Genomic DNA, 18,855 nt, shown 5'->3' with positions numbered 1-18,855 from the left:
TGTGTGTGTGTGTGTGTGTGTGTGTGTGTGTGTGTGTGTTAAAAATGGCTTACAGTTGTAGAAGTTGGTAAGTTCAGTGCAGTTCAGTCCATTGGTCAGATGTGAGCTGAAGGCTTCTTTGATTACTGTAGCCGAGGAAGTTGATGAACAGAAAGCAGAAATGATGAAGGAGGAAGGCCACATGCTGGTTGGTGCAAAAGTAAATGAATCCATGGTCAGCTGAATGAATCCAGTGTCAGCAGTCTGCTGACAGCTCTTGGGATCATCAAGTGATATAACAGGATATCAGTGAACCATATTCAGGATCCAGTTCCAGCAGAGATAAGGAGGCAAAAGAGAATTTGGCTCTGCTTAGGATCTCTGTCTAATACAAAAGGCCGAATCACCAAGGAGGAGTCATCAGGCTATGACCTACCTTCACCCAAGAGCGTCTAGTTGACATAAAATCTATCACATTGCTAATGTATTTGGTACATCTTAAAGTTATTCTTTCAGTACCATTGGTTATTGATCATATGTTACATTTTGAAATGGTGGGATGTTCATCAATTTCTTTTGGTACAGTGCCTGTATAGTTCAGCTGATGAAGCCTGTGTGTATAGCCACCATTTATGTTATCTTAGAAAGGTATTTCACTGTAGAAGTCCTTATTCTTGTTCTTGTTAGGTGCCATCGAGTCAGTTCTGACCCATAGCAATCTTATGCACAACAGAATGAAATCTACCTGGTCCTGCAACATCCTCACTATTGCTCCTCTGCTTAAGCTCATTGTTGTAGCCATTGTGCAAATCCATCTCCTTTTTTTGCTGCCTCTCTGCTTTACCAAGCATAATGCCCTTCTCCAGGGACTGTTCTCTCCTGACAACATGTCCAAAGTATGCAAGTATGCAAATGTCACCATCTTTGCCTCTAAGGAGCACTCGCCATACTTCTCTGGCCAAAAAACATGTTTGTTCATTTGGTAGTCTGTGATACTTTGCATATTATTTGCCAGCAGCACAATTCAAATCCATCAACACTTCTTCAGTCTTCTTTATTCAATGTCCAACTTTCACATGCATATGAGGCAATTGAAAATAGCATAGCTTGGGTTGGGCACACCTTAGTCCTCAAAGTAACATTTTTGCTTTTCAATATAATGAAGAGATCTTGTGCAGCAAAATTCTATTGCATTGATTGGAGAGAGCTTGTAACACTACACTTCAGCCTTTACAATTCAATTTAAGTTAGAAATTATCCAAGAGGAACAGTCTTTTGTTTTAAGCCAATGTAAAGTAAGAAAAGGCAAAGAAAAGATGAGCCCCACCCAGCTATTTGAGTGTCAGTACATTTGCATTTGAAAAGATATGCAGACCCACACAGAACTGCTGAAGGAAAAACTTTGTATGGCATTTTTTTTATTTTGAGCAAGGGGGTTTGCTTTTGAATGTGCCTATGCTTGAAAAGTCTGTGCCAATCAGAAAAGACCCCTTTGTAGGACTTAAAGTTAAAGGAATCCAGCAAGCCAACTGGTAAACTGCTGTATTACTACTTGAATACACTTGCAGAGTTGAAATGGGAGAAAGGCAGCAATAAAGAAATGAGATGAGTTTGAACATATTCCACTGATGCTTGCTGATCTGATCCACAGAGTAGAGATGAGAGAAGGGAAAGGACTGGCTGGTCTGAAGTTTAAAGAGATATTGGGATAGTGATCCTGTGGGCATTACCTAGCCATAGGCGCCTAGGGCTGATGAGACTTTGTGAAGAGACCAGATGGACTGACAATCAGGGAGGTATGCGTCAAACTCCCAAGTTTGCTCTTGGTGCTCATTGACCCAGTTTGGAATGGCTAGGGATGATTTGACCAAATGATGATAAAGATGTTTGATTCAGTTTTGATCTTTAAATTATTGTTCCTTATTTTATTTCTCTAGGTTCAAATATCCATTGCAATGGCTACACAGAACTCACAGATAAAATTCATGATTAAAGGGTTTATTAAGGGAGTTAACATATAATGACAGTGAGAAATGCTCAGGGATGAGTTATCAGGACATGTTACAAAGTTCTTTAAGGTGGATAATAAATGCCCAAAGGGGCATATCACTTCACTGTAAGCCTCAACCCAAAGGCATTCAGTTCAAGTTCCATGGGCCAGCAAACCTAACTCCCTGAATTAAGGGCCCAGATGTACCCCACTCCAGTAAGCCCCAGCCCAAAGGTACACAGCTCTATTTCCATGAGTCTTCAAGTTGAACTTCCCCTATTAAATTCCCAGAGGCATCCCACATTGCTAGCTAGCCTCCTGCACAAAAGCCTCAGATTTCCGTGCTCTTTGGATTAGGAATCTCCCGGCTCTTGCTGGTAAAGAGATCCCTCCTACGGCTTCTCTGAGGGCTCATTTTATACATAGCAGGATGGCATTCCAGGCAATCCTGTTTGCAATTATTCACAGAAGAATCCTCTCAATATTTCCCCCTACCTTCTTACCAGACTCATGCAAGGAAAGGTCCTCTGGTGGGAGTCGGATACTTACTAAAAAGGCCGCATTAAGTAATTCATTGCACTAGTGAGCTTGTATATGTTTTATGTGATCTTGTATGAACTATTTGAGATTCGACTTTGCATATGGATGAAGATGTTCAAAGTTCCAACTAGAACAAATATACTTCAGATCTTGACTTGACTACACTTGTCTGCTCAAAGTACTGGATTGATAGGATGGGCAATTTAGAACGTGGATATCCAAAATCAGGGAGGGGTTGGAGTGGATATAAAGACAAGAAGTGACTGGCTTTCAAGCTTTCATGGGTATGTTTAGCCTCTAATAACTGGGACAAGGAAGAATCCCCATTGAATAATTTTCTCTTTTCCTTATGGACCTGGGGAAGAGAGGGTGGGGGAAACTGTTGATCAAATTATGTTTCATGTGTGATTGTGAACAGGGCTAATGGTGATTGTAATTGAAGAAGATGTAATTGAAAGAGAATGGAAGTGGATTTTTCATGTATGAAAGAGTCAATGGCTAGAAGAGTCAGAAGATGTCCTGTGGAGGAGTGAAATTTCTTACTATGGTATTTCTAACCCTGTCTGTGTAACCAAATGATTAGATGGGACCATACTAATAGGATGCATGTGACTCTAATAGAGGGGATTGGTTAGTTTTTTAAGTTATTACTTCATCCCCCTCACCCCTACCCCTGTCTAAAAGGATGAGCTATCTTTGAAACAGGTAGAAGAAGTCCCATGACTATTGGAAGAAGAGCATGTTTTAAATCTTTATCTGAAATGGCAGAGGCTGAAATCAGAGGCACCAGAGACTGTGGCATGGAGTCTATGGGGCAGAGTAAAGGAGCCAAATCAAGACCAGAGGCCAAGGTTAGGCAACCATAAAACAGAACAGAAGAGCAATGCCAAGACTATGGGACAATGAGGCAGAGCAACAGGCAGGTTGAGAGGCTGAGGACTGGAGAAATACTTGGCTGTTGGCTGAAAAGAGGTTTGCTGTGGACCAATGACTGCATCCTTCCTGTTTAGTGCTCCTGACTTAGGATAACCTTTTAGCATCCCTAATTGTGAAAAAATTCTGTCATGTGTTCTCTAGCATTATTTATATAACAAAGTCTTATTTTCCAGCGACTCATCTTTCTTCTTTGTTTCTGTCTGATTCCAATTACTGGTAATTACCAATGCATCTTGATATCATGTTTGATCAATTTCATATGGAAGAAGTCACTGTCTTCATTATTGGGTTTAATGTTAGTTGGATAACTTTGAATATTATTTGTGTAACTAGTCATTCTTGTAGGTATATAAATATTATCCCAGACAGCATTGTACTTCAAAATAGATCTTGAAATGTTATGTTTGAAAATGAATGTGAAACCATTGTTCTGAACGTTATGTTAAAACAATACTGTCTTTGGACAAAATTTTTAAACTTTGATATATACATAGGATAATATGAGATTCTAAGAAGATTTAAAATTAAAATAGGAATCAAAAGTTTTTACTCAGGGGGAGCATGATTCAAGGACCAAGAAACTTAAATGCTATATATTAAGTATAGACAAAATTCAGGGTGTGTTTAAGGAGTAAATGTATGACATATAAGCTAGATACTACTTCTATACACTTCATTTTATCAACCACTTATTGACCTATCAGATTTTCATCTGTGTGCTACTCCTTTTATACACACCAACACACACACATACACACACACAGTCAGGATCTTGGCACTGAATATGAACTGCTTGTCAATGATGTGCTAATATTAAAGATGTTGCTGTTATTTGCCCTCCAGTCAATTCTGACTTATGATAACCTCATGTGTTTCATAGAATTGCTCCAGAGGGATTTTAAGGCTATGACCTTTATGAAGCAAATTCCTAGGCAAATATGATATGCCTCTGGGTGGCTTATAACTGTTGATCTTTCAGCTAGTGGTAGCACTTAATTATTTCTGGCACTAAAGGACTTCTTAAAATAAATTAAAGACAAGTAATTATCAAATTTGTTACTTGATATTCCTATTAAATTTGAAAGGAGCCTTGGTGGTGTCATTGATTACTCTTTGTACTGCTAACCTCAAGGTCACCATTCAAAACTGCCAGCTGCTCCAAGGGAGAAAGATGAGATTTTCTGCTTATAAAGATTTATAGACTCAGAACCTTATAAGCAGTTCTGCGTTGTCTTATAAGTTTCTAAGAGTTAGAATCAACTCAATGGCAATGCGCTTGCTTGGAGATATATGAACTTTATATTAATGAGAATAATCATTTAAATTTTTTTAATTTGTTTCATTATTTTATGCAGAATATGCCACGTAAATAATAGTAGATGAACCTAGATCAAAGTGGTGATAGTTGGATATAATTCCAAATATATGGTATTTGAACACAATTTTGAAATTCAACCATTATCATAACTGATAGCTACTCACAGTGTAGGTAGAATATTTGAAATAGACCAATGGGAACTATGTGTGTATGACATTAATTATGATAATTGATTAGGTGTTTTTTCAGAATTGGTATACACAAGTAATTTAGAAGCTGATCAAAGAGAGTAAAGTATAGCTAGAAAAAACTGTAAATGTTTTAGATTCAGAGAACCAGGGAAGTGCCATTCACATAATTATTACACCTTTTCATATCTTGCCAATTTTCATCCAGTGCTTCAATCACTGTCTCATTTTATTTCAGTTATACATGTGTAAAAAGTATGAATTCAACTAACATTTACATATCCATTATGATTTATATAGTGCATTGGTAACTTTAGCACATATCTCATTCATCTTTGCTAATGTCAGAAGGATCTTTGATGAAAGCAGAGAATAGAAGGAAGATGTTTACTTGTGCGTTGTTGACAATGAGAAGCCATTCAGCTGCATGGGTCAGCAAGACTACAGATTACATTATGAAAAATGGGAACAGATAGGAACTGAAAATACAGGGAATCCAGGACGGATGAGCCCTATAGGACCAGTGGTGTGAGTGGCAAAACAGGGAGGGTAAAGGGAGAATGGGTAGGAAAGAGGGAACCGATTACATGGAACTGTGTGTGACCTCCTCCCTGGGGGACAGACAACCGAAAAGTGGGTGAAGGGAGACGTCGGACAGGGCAAGATATGACAAAATACCCATTTATAAACTATCAAGGGCTCATGAGGGAGGGGGGAGCGGGGAGGGAGGGGAAAAATGAGGACCTAATGTCGGGGGTTTGAGTGGAGAGAAAATGTTTTGAGAAACGATGTACAAATGCACTTTACACAACTGATGTGTGTATGGATTGGGATGACAGTTGTATGAGCCCCTAATAAAATGTTAAAAAAAAAAAAGAAATCAAAAGGGACCTTCACAAATGTAAAAATACTAATAATAATAATAATAAAATATTCAAAGAAAAAAAAAGAAAATAAATGTTTAAAAAATAATGATGGCAACATATGTACAAATATGCTTGATTCAATGGATGTATGGATTGTTATAGGAGCTCTATGAGCCCCCAATAAAATGATCTTTTAAAAAATTAATAAATAAAAATAAGACAAACAAATAAACAAAAAGAAAAAAGAAAAATGGGAACTCCAGAATATTTAATTTTGTTCATACAAATCCTGTTCAAAGACCAAGAAGAATTTGTTAGAATACAAGGGCATACTAAATAATTGAAAATTAAGAAAGGTGTGCATCAGGATTGTATCCTTTCACCACATTTACTCAATTTGTATGTTGAATAAATAATCCAGGAAGTTGGTCTACAAGATTAATTATTTTAATACTTCACCTCCCCTAGTCAAACGTATACCCCATGAGGGCATGAGACTAGTCTGTCTTCTTCATAGGTAAATTCCTAGATTTTAGAATAGAGCTTTGCATGCATGAAGTGGAAACTAGTAAATGTCTGTTAAATTCATAAAGACCCTCTGTTGTAGTTACATAATCTGGTGTCAATTTGGGGCTTGAGAGGACTTAAAAGTGAAGGGGTGGAGTCTAGTCTGTCAATCGAGTCATAGCCAATGAGGCCTCTGTGTGGGCATGGCCTTCTCCTGAGAATTCTGGGAACTCCTGTATTTCCCTCCTTGGAGGCGGGAGACACTTTCTCTCATCTCACTCCTTTGGATACTCTCTACTGACAAGACTCACTCCCTGAGAGATGCTCTACTGACAAGACACATGGCACTACACTGATAGACCTGGGAAATGGAGGAGCCACATAGAGATCCCTGCCAGCACTGAGATGCTTACAACGCCGCTGGATCCAGAAGACTTCCAACCCACTGGCCTGTGATCTTCCTGCATTCTGCATCATTGTATGTGTTTCATGAGTCTGAAGAGGACTGCATAGATTGGTATCAGGCATATGGGCTAATATTGGACTTATGTACTTGATCTGGACTGGGCTGGGATGTTTTCTCAATATTCAATTGCTCTTGTATATAAAGCTCCTTCTCATTTACATATAAGTGTCTATGAATTTGTTTCTCTAGTCTACCCAGACGTACACACCCTCTCACCAGAAGCTGGGGTTCGTGTTATGTTACAGTCATTCTGGGGAAGAAGGGGTTTTCACTCAATGACATTTTACACTTCTCCACTACTCAAAATTAGATATTTGACCGTACACGGTTGGTAATTTTTCAGTGTTTATTGAATGTCAAAGCTGGGCCATATCACAGTAGAAGACAAATGTTATCTTAGGTAAAGGAAAAGGCAATATACAATGGGATGGTAGCTGACAGAAAATGATGGAGACAGAGGAAGGCACCAGGAGGCTTACTAGAGTTAAATGCAACAGAGGCAAATGCCTTTGTGTAACATTCCTGCAATCTACAAATAGATACTTGGATAGACACTTAGGCTGACCAAGTGTGGGAGGGAGAGTGAAACTATGCCCATGAATATATACATAGAGAGGTAGATTTCTCAGAAGTTATGTATATTTATATGTATGTTTACCATCACTGTAATTTTATCCATTAATGTGGTGGAACATATAGGGGACAAGATTATGAATACTACTTAGATATAACCAAACCCCTTGGTATCACAAAGTTCACAAAGACAATATTCTCCATGCTACTTTGCTGAGTAGTGACTAAGGGATTAAAACTTTCTGAGCACCCATCTAAGGTGTACCAACTGACCTCTCCCTGTCCATTGGAAGTAGCAGATGAAATGACATTGGCCAGTACAGTCTTTAGGAAGGGGTGGGTGGGCGGAGAAAGTCAGTTCTCAGAAGAAATTAGTTTGCTTCAGTCTCATCAGTAGGGATTTTGGATTCTTTGTTCTTCCTCACTTCTTCAATGTGCTTGCCCTTTTCTTGCAAACTCTCCAGTTTGACCACCATTTGTGCTTCTCTGTTCTATTTGTTGGCTTCCATTTTGTGGGTCAGCTTCTCTTCTGCCCTCTTATTGAAGTTGTTCTCCTCTGTTGCTTGCTAAAGCACTTCTTTCTCATGCTATTTTCTCAGCAAGCTGGTTCAAGACCTCAGCTTCATGGGATTTGCATCTTTCTTCTGCAGCTTCTAAAATCTTCTGAACCTCCTCCCGGGCAAGGTCCTTCTTCTTTGGAGGGGAAAGAGGAAATTCTGGGACGCATTATTTTGAACAGGATCTGAGTATCAGTTCAAAGCCTGGCCAGAGGCCCGCTTCTCCAGTTTTTTCACCTGGATATCAGAAGAAGCCACAGTCAATAGAAGACAGGAGATTGGCAGTGGACTCTCTGCAACCCATTGGGAAGGAGAGCCTTGATTGGTTGGGGATGTCTGGCCACATTCTAACCTTAAGTATTTTAATTGAATTTGAGGCAGATTCTGTCAATCTTTTCTAAATCCTTCTCCATCTTTTAAAATTCATTGTTTTCAGTTTTATAACTATATGAGCACTGTTCATTTCTGATCAAAGAGTGTGCTATGATTAGATGTTTCCCCTAGAGTAGTAATTACTTCACTTTCTCATGTTTATTACATTTTTGTGTGTTATAATGAAACAGCAAACAAACAAAAACAACAGAACACCTTTATACCACAGTTCAGAGAAGATCTTCTTAAAAGGAAAGGCCCAAAGGTGAGAAATTTCATCCCTCACTGGGTTATGCATGTATAATTTTATGCAAGACACATTTAAAGTCTTGATCTTGTCTTGTTAAGTGTACTCATTCTATATATACCTGTTGATGACTTTCTATTTAAAGGTTCTGAAAAGATTGCATAACACTGTGTGACAAAAAAAAAGTCCTGATTTGTGGTAGAAAGGGGACTGGTTTTGCCACCACGACAATGCACCTGCTCACACAGCCATCTCAGTGCACCAATTTTGGCAACAAAACAAAACAAAAACGAGCATGCCTCTCTTAACCCACACACCTTACTTACCTGACCTCACTCTGTGTGACTTCATTTTGTTTCTGTGAATGAAGAGGAACATGAAAGGACAATAATTTGACAATTATATATATACACATATATATATGATGTTGTCAGACATTCAAACAGATGAGTTTGAAAAATGTTTACAAGAAAGGAATAGCAGATTAGACAAATGTATTAAATGTAATGGAGAGTGCTTTCAAGGTGATAAGGTTGTTGTTGTTTTTTTAATGTAAATATATAGCATTGGGAACAAACTCCATTTTTTAAGGGTACCCCTATTGTGTGTGTTTGTTTGTGTGTGTGTGTGTATGATGGAAGTATAAACACTTGGAATAAAAATATAAAGGAGACAGTATGTTTGAAGCCTAGTAGAAGTGAGTGTGACGCAAAATATAATGAGAAACTAATGTATATTATAATGAATTTTTAACTTAGATTGGTACAATTCTTAGGCATCGAGGACAGATCTAAGGCCCAATTTTGATCCAAATGAAATGCAAGTTTTGGAAACAGGATGAGGAGCCTAAAATATTTTCATGTCCTTTGAAAGATTTATAAGAAAAAACCATTTACAACTCATCAAAAAACTCACTGCCATCGAGTTTATTCCAATTTAATGTGACTATAGGACAGAGTAGAACTGCCCCTTTGGATCTCTGAGACTTAAGATCTTTACAAGATTATAGATGATCATTATAGTTTTAGACTTTATATATAAGTCTTTAATCTGTCTTGAGTTCATTTTTATCTGATGTGACATTATGATCCTGTTTTAATCTGTTGCAAGTGAAGATATAATTTTTCAAGCATCGTTTGTGTAATGGACTTTCTCTTTCCCAATTCATGTGTTTTACTCCTTTATCAAATATAAGATATTTATAGGTGCTTGATTTTATTTCTGAGTTCTCCATTCTGATTAATTTTTATGAATATCTATTTATGTACCAATACCTAGCCATTCTGATTATCATGGCTGTATAATAGGTTTTGAAATTAAGGTGTGATTTGATTTTGAGTTTGTTGGGGTTTTAAAAATCTTTTTACTGGGGGCTCACACAGCTCATCACAATTCATACACACATCCATTGTGTCAAGCACATTTGTTGCCATCGTCATTTTCAAAATATTTTCTTTCTACTTGAGCTCTTGGTATCAGCTCCTCATTTTTTTTCTTCCCTCCTTCCCCCTTGATAATTTATAAATTGCAGTTATTTTTTAATTCTTACACTGTCTGATGTCTCCTTTCACCCACTTTTCTTTTGTCTGTCCTCAAGGGAGGGGGTTATATGCAGATTATTGTGATTGGTTCCCCCTTTCCCTCCCACTTTCCTATTGCCCTCCTGGTATCGCTACTCTCATTATTGACCCTAGGGCCTATCTGTCCTGGATTCCCTGTGTTTCCAGCTCTTATTGATATCCATGTACGTGCTGTGGTCAAGCCATTTTTGGAAGGTAGAATTAAGATTATGATAGTAGTGGGGAGGAAGCATTAAACCACTAGAGGAAAGTTGTATGTTTCATCAGTGCAATGTTGCAACCTGACTGGCCTGTCTTCTCCCCACGACCCTTCTGTAAGAGGATGTCCAATTATCTACAGATGAGCTTTGAGTCTCCACTCTGCACTCTCCCTCATTCACATTCATATGACTTTTTGTTCTAAGTGTTTGATGCCTCATCCCTGATCCAATTGACACCTCATGATCACACAGGCTGGTGTGGTTCTTCCATGTGCATTTTGTTGCTTCTCAGCTAGGTGGATGCTCGTTTATCTTCACGTCTAAGACCCCAGATGCTAAATCTTTTGATAGCTGGGCACCATCAGCTTTCTTCACCACATTTGCTTATGCACCCATTTTGTCTTCAGCAATCGTGTAGAGAAGGTGAGCATCACAGAATGCCATGTTATTAGAACAAAATGTTCTTGCATTGAGGGAGTACTTGAATAGAGCGCTAATGTCCCTCTGCTACGTTAATATTTAACATATAAATATATGTACATAGATCTATTTCCCTATCATTATATAAAAATATATTTATATATGTTTACATATGAAAATAATTTAAATTATAGACCTCTATAAATGCCCTTTGCCTCCTAGTTCTATCCTCTATTTTCTTTACTCTCTTCTTGTCCCACTATCATTACTTGGCCTTGATTCAGGTTTCAGTAATTCCTCTCAGTTACATTGCCCTTGAGCAATCCCTCACAAGCATGCTATATCCTCCTTGCCATCGATTTTAGACCACTTGTTTTTCCCTTGTCCCTGGGTTTGTAAAGATCCACTTCCTTTCCCCAGGAACTGTCCCCCAGGAACTGTCGGTCCCGTTGTTATCTCCACCAAATTGTTTATCCTGCCTATCTTATCTAGATAGATGTCCAGTGAAAATAATACGCATAAAAACAAGGCAGAACAAAACAAAATAACAAAAGAAAAGAAAAGAAAAAACACAAAAAAAGAAAAACCTATAAATATTTCCAGATCTTTTGTGGACTTTGAGGAATGTTTTCCAGTAGACTCTGATGGGGTGTCATGTCCTGGCCCCAAAGTCTATTTTTGATATTCCACAGGGACTTCATTGCTGTGTTCCCATTGAATTTCTGTTGCACACACTTTGCGTTTCTCTCTGGTGTGGTGGGGTCACATTGGGCACAATTCCTGCACTGTGCCTCCAGTGTTGTCTTTCATGGCACTATGAGTCAATGAAGGAGACATTGTCTCATGGTGGGGCTGGCCCTATTGTCCTCTCTGTACATTGGCTGCTCTGAGGAGGAATATCGTCCACAGGACTTGGTGTGCCAGGATGTGTTCTACTTTCTCTCCTTCCCTCTTTATTTGCTCCTGTGTGCTCTGATCAGATGCCTATCTCCCTGAACTGTGCTGTCCTCGTTGTGAATTCTTCTGGGGGGGAAGCTGAATGGGGCCAGCCCTGCAGACCTCTCTGTTGATTCCCTGCTTCATGCTGGAATGTTGCATTCACATCTTGGTGCACCAGGTTGAAATCTGGTCCCTCCCTCCCTCTCCTGTTGAGATATAAACAACACTCTTCCCTTGGGTGGGTTAGTGTCCTGTTCCCCCGCTACCCATGTCGTTTTTATTCTTCTTTCTTTCCGCTCCTTTTTAGTTGGCTGCAATATGTATCCCTGAATTGGGTGTGGCCCCTGCTGTAGTACCTGGACCTCACCATGAATGTATGCATATAATACCTTTTCCCTTGTGCCCCTTCTTCATTTTTAAGCTTACCTCAGCGGGCCCGTGTTGTACTTCTCCTTTTGTGCGTGGCTTACTTCTCTAAGCATAATTTCCTCCAGTTCCTCCCATGAGGTGATGTGCTTCATGTGTTCATCACTGCTTTTTAGAGAAGCATAGTACTCCATTGTATATATGTACCACAGGTGTGTTTTTTTTGTGGTTTTCTTTTCTTTTTTTTAACAATCATTTTACTGGGGGTTCGTACAACTCTTATCACAATCCATACATACATCCATTGTACTAAGCACATTTGTACATATGTTGCTATCATTGTTTTCAAAGCATTTTTTTTCTACTTGAGTCCTTGGTATCAGCTCCTCATATTCCCCCTCCCTCCCCCTCATGAACCCTTGATAATTTATAAATTATCATTTTTCCATATCTTGCACTGTCCGATGCCTCCCTTTACTCCATTTTCTGTTGTCCATCCCCCTAGGTGGGGGTTATAGGTAGATCATTGTGATTGGTTCCCCCTTTTTCCCCCCACCTTCCCCTTAACCTCCTGGTATGGCTACTCTAAATATTGGCCAGGGGGGTTATATGTCCTGTATCCCTGTGTTTCCAGCCCTTATCTATACCCATTGTACCAGTTTTTAAATCGACTCATTCATTAATAGAAATTTGGGTTGTTTCCAACACCTTGTAATTGTAAACTTTGCCGCAATGAACATTGGAGCACAGATGTCTGGCTGTGGTTTGTTTCTTGCCTTTTCTGGGTATATGCCTAGTAGGGGGATTGCTGGGTCATATGGCATCTCAATTTCCATCTCTTTAAAGATATCGCCAAATTGATTTCCACAATGGCTGTACATATCTACATGTCCACCAACAGTGGATGAGAGTTCCAATCTCACCACAGCACCTCCAACAATTATTAATTTCTGATTGTTTTAACTGGGCTATCTTTGAGGGTATCTCATAGTCATTTTAAATTTCAGTTATTTTATGGTTAATGGTCGGGAACATTTTCTCATATGTTTATTGGCCATTCGGAATTCTACCCTTGTGAAATTTCTGTTCAGGTCCTTTGCCCACTTCTTCAGTGGGCAATTCGTTTTTGTTTTGTTTTTTTCTTTTAGTAAGCTAGCAGAGTACTGTAGGTTTTAGTAATAAGACCTTTGTCTGATGTGTCACTGCTAAAGATGTTTTCCCAGTCTGTGGGCTCTCTTATTACTCTCTTAGTGAATTCCTTCGATGTATTCGGGTATTTTATCTTCGGTATATCCCACTTGTCAAGTTGTGCCTCCTCTGTGTTTGTGTTCTTCCCTATTTCTGAGAGCCTATGTATTCCCTGTGCTAAGGTTCTCAGATTTGTCCTAATTTCCTCATTGATGGCCCTCATAGTTTGGGATTTTACTTCGAGGTCTGTGATCCACCTTGAGTTTATTCTTGTGCATGGAGTGAGGTAAGGGTCCTGCTTTGTTTTTCTGCAGGTATAGATCCGTTTTTTCCCAGCCCCACTTGTTGAAGAAGCTATCTGCTTCCCATTTGATATTTTTCGGGCCCTTATCAAAGATCTATTGTCTGTATGCTTATGAGTTTATTTCTGGCTTTTCAGTACTTTTCCATTGGTCTGATTATCTGACATTATACCAATTCCACATTGTTTGGGCTTCAGAATAGATGCTAAAGACAGGTAAAGCAAGCCTTCTCACTTTGTCCTTTTTCTTGAGGAGTTCACTGCTAATTTTGGGCTTCTTCCCTTTCTATACGAAGTCTGTAGTCAGTTCTGCCAGTTCTTTGAAAAAAGATGACGGTATTTGATTCAAGTAGAATTAAACTTATATAGTGCTTTGGGTAAAACTGACATTTTTTACTATATGGAATTTTCTGATCCATGAGCATGGGTTATTCTTGATTTATTATAATTTTATTCTGCAATTTTCCTCATACAAATTTTTTGGGGTTTTTTTAGTCAGTTACATCCCTAGATATTTCAAGCTGTGCTTGGCTATTGTGAAGGGAGCAAGCTTTTTGACCCACCCTTCCGCGGTCTTGTCCAATGTGCATAAGAGTGTAATAGACTTCTGTTTGTTGATCTTGTATATGCCACCCTGCCATATTCCATAATCGCTTTCAGTACTCCCATTTGGAGCTTTTAGGATTTTCAGGTATAAAATCATATCATCGGTGAATAACAATAGTTTCACCTCTTCCTTCCACATGCGATTATCTTTGATGTCTTTTCTTTGCCATATGATTTTAGCTAGGACCTCTACTACAATGTTAAATAAGAGTGGGGACAATGGGTATTTTTGTCAGATCCCCTTTTGCAGTGGGATTGTTTTCAGATTTTTCTCCATTGCTTATCACGTTGGCTGTTGGTTTTTCATAAATAGCTTGTATTATATTGAGGAATTTTCCTACCATTCCTGTCTTCTTGAGTGTCTTGAACAGGAATTGGAGTTGGATGTTGTTGAGTGCTTTTTCTGCTTCTATCGATATTATCATGTGGTTCCTATAGTTTTTCATATCAATGTGGTGAATAATAGTAATGATCTTGAACCATCTTTGCATCCCTGGTATGAAACCAACTTGGTCATGGTGAATTATTTGTTTATATACTTTTATATACTATTGGCCAGTATTTTGTTAAAGATTTTTGCATCGATGTTCATTACAGATATTTGTCTGTAGTTCTCAATTATTATTAGTCCCTTACCTGGTTTAGGTATCAGAGTTATACTAGCTTCATAGAAAGAGTTCCTGATTTTGCTGTCTTTTTCTATATTCTGTAAGAGTTTGTGTAGGATGTGTCAGTTCTTCCTTGAGTGCTTGGTACAATTCTCTTGTGAAACCATCTGGCCCGGAGAATTTTTTTTGTTGGTATTTTCATGATAACCTTATCTATTTCTTCTATTGTTATGCGTCTATTGAGATTCTTAATGTCAATCTGGGATAGTCTTGGGGGGTATTGTTTTTCGAAGAATTTGTCCATGTCTTCAAAGTTGTTGAATTCATTTGAATACTGTCCTTTGTAGTACTGTGTAATTATCCTTTTGATTTCATTAGGGTCGGTTGTAATGCCCCCTGTTTCATCCCTCATCCTTGCTATTGAAATTTGTTCTTTCCTTTCATTGGTTAAGTTTGCCAGCTCTCTGTTGATTCTATAAATCCTTTCAAAGAACCAACATTTAGATGCATTAATTTTTCCATAGTTTTCTTATTTTCCCTCTCATGATTTTCAGCCTTGATTTTTATTTTTTATTTTCTTTTCTTTTGCTATTAGTAGGATTTTCCTGTTGATTCTGCTCTAATTTCTGTAAGATTTATGTCAGCATATCAATCATAAGTCTCTCTTCATTTTTTATGTGTGCATGTATTGCTATCAAACTTCCTCTGATAACTGACTTTGCTGTATCCCAAAGTTTTTGGTACATCATATTCTCATTCTCATTGGTTTCTAGAAACTTCCTAATTTCATCTCTGATCTGGGTCAGTACCCACTACTTTTGCAATATAGAGTTATCCATCCTCAAATTGTTTGCCCTTATTTTCTTAATTGTCCTTTTGTTGATTTCCAGCCTTATGGTGGTTGGAATAGTTTGTGTAATCGCTATGTGCTTAAATTGACACAGATTCGACATGTGTCCCAGTTTGTGGTCTATCTTAGAGTATGTGCCATGTAGGCTTGAAAAGAATGAATTTTTCTTGCATTTGGGTGTAGAGCTCTGAAAATATCTATCACGTCAAATTGTCTGTTGTGTTTAGATCGGTGGCCTCCTTGTTATGCTTATTTCCCTGTGATCTCTTTCTCAGAGAGTGGCGTATTAAATTCACCTTCTGAGTTGGGTGTTTTCCTACCTCCCTTTGTTATCAGTGTGTTGTGCATGTGTGTGTGTGTGTGCTTTATTCTTGCCTTCTTTCCACCCTTGTGCCATTGCTATGTTGGGGCTGTTTTCTCTTTTTTGACCTCTGGGTTGGGTTGTTCTATGTGGTGGTCTCTTATTTGTGCTCAGTGAGTGCTGTTATTCTTCCCATACTGGGTCAGCAAGGATCTGTTGGAGGGTTGGGTTTCTTTTAGCGTATTCTTTGAGTTTTTTCTTGTCTGGGAAGACTCTTACTTCTCTTACCCTCGTGGGTCCACAACCATCTAACAGCATCCCCTGAAAGGACCATCCAAGTTGCTCTGCAAATAACAGAATACTGGTTGGCTATGGAAAGAGTGAAACCACAGGAGGACAAAGTGGTATACCGACACCACAGTGCAATTAGTACATTTTTCCATTTGATAGTTTCTCATATAATTCCTAGATTTTCTTCTGCTTCTTGAGTCTTTTAATCATACATTTTTCTTCTTGTATTTTGGCCTCAGGAGATTTGTCTTAAAGTCCACTGATTCATGCCTCGATTACTTCAATTCTACTGTTTTGTTCTTTTGGATTGTTGTTCCATTCTAGTATCTTAGTGTTTGTCTTCTAGCTTTCTGTTTGAAATTGTTGAGTTATTTCTAATTTTTCTTTTCTTTCTTTCTTTTTTTTTTGTCAGATTGTTCCTGTAGTGCTTTCTTTCCTGAGTTGTTTCATCTTTGCTTCTATTTTTGCTTTTGTTTTTTTTCTGTATTTCTGTCAAATTTTTTCTCTATTCATTTAAAGCCACTGAAGATCTTTTTCTATACTCCCTCATGAGAGGATCTAATACAGTGCTTCTCAACCTTCTTAATGCCGCACCTCTTTAATACAGTTCCTCATGTTGTGGTGAACTCCCAACCGTAAAATTATTTTCATTGCCACTTTATAATCATAATTTTGCTACTGTTATGAATCAGGTGACCCCTGTGAAAGGGGTCACAACCCATAGGTTGAGAAACATTGATCTAATACCTTTTCTTCATCTGAGATATTTCCTGGGATTGTTTCTGTGTATAAGCAATTATTTGGGCCCTCCTTGATTGTTTTCTTATGTGCACTGAATTGGCTGTTGGTTCTGAGACAGGATCTTGTTTTTATATTTCTCTCTGTTGTTTGGGTGATAATAGAATGGCTACACTATACACTGTCCCCTATATGTTTGCTGTAGCTCTTGAATATTCAAGTGTGATTGGGTCGTGTGGCAAAGCTTATTACAGGCAGGGATTTATGACAAGAAAAAGTTAAATACTATTTCCCATCAAGGATCCAGTCTCCAAGTCAGCCCTTGCCTTTTTCAAGAAGTGTAAGCCATTGGCCAAAATGTCTGATTCAAAGAAATGAAAGCAATATCTGATATGCTTTCCTCACCCATATGAGCCATCTTTGCTGTACCTCAAAATCAAAGTTTGGCTCAGGGGCTCTTTAAATTAATCCTCCCTTACCAGTGGCTAACACACAATCTTAATCTCTTTAAAATCTACAGCTTCAGGCTGTTGAGGAACTTCAGGTTTCCCGCACTGGTTCAAACAAGTTCACCGCTCCCCAACACTGTTCACCTAATCTTGCTCTACCCCAAAGCAGACTTGCACACCGCCCCCCACTAGATATGCCAGAGAGTGTGTACCATCATCATCTATGGATCAGATCAAGTCTTGGGGCTCAAAGTGTGTATGTCTATCAAGCTGTCAACTCACATTTTCCCTCCTCACGTCACAAACATAAGCGCTGGTTGGGTAGGCTTCTCTCAGAAGCATCTTGTTGGGGCACTCAATAATTTACTGGGGCCTCCTGAATGGGATCCCTCACCCTGAACTGCCAGGTTGTGTTCTATTGAGGATGTTCTGAACTCAGGTTTGTTTTTTTTACAATTCTTTTTCATCTTTGCTCAAACAGGATGATTAGAGTATGATTACAGAGGATGATTTATGAGCACCCCCTAAAATTGGATTTATAAATAGTTATGGGAGCAAACAGCCTCATAATTCTCCTGCAGAATGGCTGGTAGCTTGAACCACTAACCTTGTAGTTAACAGTCCATTGCTAACCTAAAAGCAACATTTTGAAATATGAGATATGAATAAAAGGTATTGACTGCCATACTAGGTTGATTGTTGTTGTTGGGTGCACTCCTGTCAATTCCAACTCATATGACAGGAAATAACTGCTCTATGGAGTTGACTGGGATATGATAATTATGGAAATGAATCGTCAGTTCTTTTCTTCCATGTAACCCTCGGGGTACTATTAGGTAAGCATTGGCATGCTAACTACAAGGCTGGCAGTTCAAACCCACCATCCTCTGAAGAAGAAAGATGGGGCAGTCTACTCCAATATAGATTTACTATGAGTCATACTCAACTTGAAGGCAGTGGGTTTTCTTCCCTGGAGCCACTGATAGGTTCGAACTTTCCATCTTTCAGTTAGTATCAGAGTTCTTTAACAGTTTGCCACCAGGGGTCTTACTGGAATGAATATTGCCCCTCCAATATTCATGTCCACCTGAAACCTATGAACATGACCTTTGTTTAAAATAGTGTCTTTGTAGATATAATCAAGGTCCTGCTAGATTGGGCTGTGTCCTAAATTCAATATAATTAATGTCCTCAAAAAAAAAAGATGGCAAATGCACACCCAAGGACAATTTTGTGGACACCTAGACACACACAAGAGAAAGACATGTGAAGTGGGAATTTAGAAATTATAATGATGAAATCCGAAGGATGTCAGCGATTACTGGAAATGACAAGATATTAGAAAAGGGACAAGGAAGTGAGTGTGGCCCCCCCAAAAAATATTTTTTACTTCTGGCCTCCATGAGCCTTGATGACGTGCTGCTCACCACAGTCTCAGCAGTTCAAACACATTTCACTTTTTAATTGTTTCTTTTAGGT

At 38.6% G+C, this 18,855-nt stretch overlaps 1 protein-coding gene and 1 pseudogene across 1 annotated transcript in view; one reads left to right on the top strand and one right to left on the bottom strand.

Moving 5' to 3' along the window:
• EDA (ectodysplasin A) overlaps positions 1–18,855 on the top strand; it is a 558,670-nt gene that overhangs the window by 308,906 nt on the left and 230,909 nt on the right. The gene's annotated exons all lie outside the window — the stretch shown is intronic.
• LOC101641279 overlaps positions 7,735–18,855 on the bottom strand; it is a 39,001-nt pseudogene continuing 27,880 nt past the window's right edge.

The sequence above is a fragment of the Echinops telfairi genome, unplaced genomic scaffold (genome assembly GCF_000313985.2).
Source record: "Echinops telfairi isolate 266 unplaced genomic scaffold, ASM31398v2 ScPeMD7_7415;HRSCAF=8453, whole genome shotgun sequence".
NCBI lineage: Eukaryota > Metazoa > Chordata > Mammalia > Afrosoricida > Tenrecidae > Echinops > Echinops telfairi.
The sequence above is the reverse complement of the archived record's forward strand: the minus strand, read 5'-3'. Positions and strand labels throughout refer to the sequence as shown.